Source organism: Echinops telfairi, unplaced genomic scaffold (genome assembly GCF_000313985.2).
Source record: "Echinops telfairi isolate 266 unplaced genomic scaffold, ASM31398v2 ScPeMD7_60;HRSCAF=208, whole genome shotgun sequence".
Lineage (NCBI taxonomy): Eukaryota > Metazoa > Chordata > Mammalia > Afrosoricida > Tenrecidae > Echinops > Echinops telfairi.
Genome location: NW_022103958.1, coordinates 44,133,749 through 44,135,473, shown reverse-complemented (window position 1 = coordinate 44,135,473; position 1,725 = coordinate 44,133,749). Strand labels below are relative to the sequence as shown.

At 47.7% G+C, this 1,725-nt stretch overlaps 1 pseudogene; it reads right to left on the bottom strand.

Annotated features, from left to right (window-relative positions):
• Positions 1 to 1,023: 1,023 nt before the first annotated feature.
• On the bottom strand, positions 1,024 to 1,435 carry LOC105979842 (annotated as a pseudogene).
• Positions 1,436 to 1,725: the final 290 nt, after the last annotated feature.

The following is a 1,725-nucleotide window of genomic DNA, read 5'->3' as shown; positions in this document are numbered from 1 at the left end:
CTCCATTTATTCAAGTTTTTCTGCACTAGGATCACAAATACTTCTCATTAATATTATTTAAAATACATTACACAGAGTCTTACCACTGTAAATGATAGGTCTTTTTCATTGTCATCTTATAAATGGTTATTACTTTATATAGAAATGTTACTGTCTTTTTACCATTCTTATCCGGCTGCTTTATTGAATTTTGGGGTCCTAATGATTTTCCCATCAATTCCTTGAAGTTTTCTTGGGATCCCAGTACAATAATACAGATTTCGACGTCCCTTGGTATAGTAACTAATGTCTGTTCATCAATGTTATTCTCAGGAACAAAACAGAACAAACCAGAAAAACAAAACAAAACAGGCAAGTGGTCCTCCTTCCACCTGCAGCTAACCCTAACAAACTGTTGGTTCAGTTCTAGGGCGCAGGACTGGTAGAGAGAGGCAGGGAGTAGGCGTGACTGCAGATCAAGGCAACAGCATCTGCAGGGATGTTCTTGTTGTTGTTCGCTGCGGAGTCTGCATGTGCACCACAGAACTCAACACTGCCAGTTCCTGTATCATCCTCACAACCACGGGTATAGCTCAATCCATTTTTAAACAATCCTCCTCTTTTTCACCGACCTTCAACTTGACTAAGCATGATGTCCTTTTCCAGGGACGATCTCTCCTGAGAACATGTCCAAAGTATTTAAGACGAAGTCTCACATCCTCACTTCTAAGGAGCACTCTGTTATACTTCTTCCAAGACAGACTTGTTTGTTCTTCTGACAGTTCACATGCCTGAATATTCTTTCCCACCCCCGTAATTCAAACACGTCGGTTCTTCTTCAGTCTTCTGAATTCCTTGTCCAACATCCCTAAGCCTACGAGGTGACTGACAATACAGTGGTTTGGGTCAGGTGCACCGTACTCTTCAAAGTGACGTTAGGTTTCTTAGGTGGGAAATACCTCGGTTCTTGCCTTTGCGTTAGAAAGAATTCACGCTGTACCTGGTTTGTGACCCAAGTGGGGTTTGTTGGGTTTTTTTGCCATGAACAATTTCCATTTTATTTCCTTTCAGGTTTGTTTTTCTTCAGCTTCTAATCTTTACATTGGCTTTGGAGGAGGTCGCGGGGCAGCACCTGCAGGTCTAAATCGAGGTGGGGGGGTTCGGTCCTTCCGGGCTTCACGTGACCGGTTCCTGACCACCTTGCTGTGAATGGCACAGCGCTCACACAGTCATGCAGCTGCACGTACAGCTTGGGAAGCACGTAGGCGTCGAAGACACTCGCTTCGGAAATGTGTCTGACGGCCGCGGCCTCCGCTATGTTCCTTATGACGAACTTCTTATTGGCCTTGGCTTTGGGCACGCAGCGGGTGCAGTTCGTGCAGCGAATGGGCTGCACATGGCCGCGGCCTTTCTTGGCACGGCCGTTGTTTCGCCTTTTCTTTGTCATCTCGGAAGCGAGGATGCCAGAGAGCGACCCAAGTGGGTTTTTATAAAGAACAGAAGTTTCAGCTTTTACAGCCACTGAACAAGGGCAACTCTCAGGGCTGCGCACCCACACCTGGTGGCCTGAGGTCAGAGAGAGAGACCACGGCCCGGCTGAGCGGAAGGCAGAGAAGCAGCAGAAGGGCCGATGGTCTCCAGGTCCCGGTATTTAGGGCCTTCAGCTGGGAGGCGTGGTCGATGGTATTGGTTGACCCCACTGGCTGAATTAAACCCACCTGGCCCAGGTGTACAGCCCCACCCGCC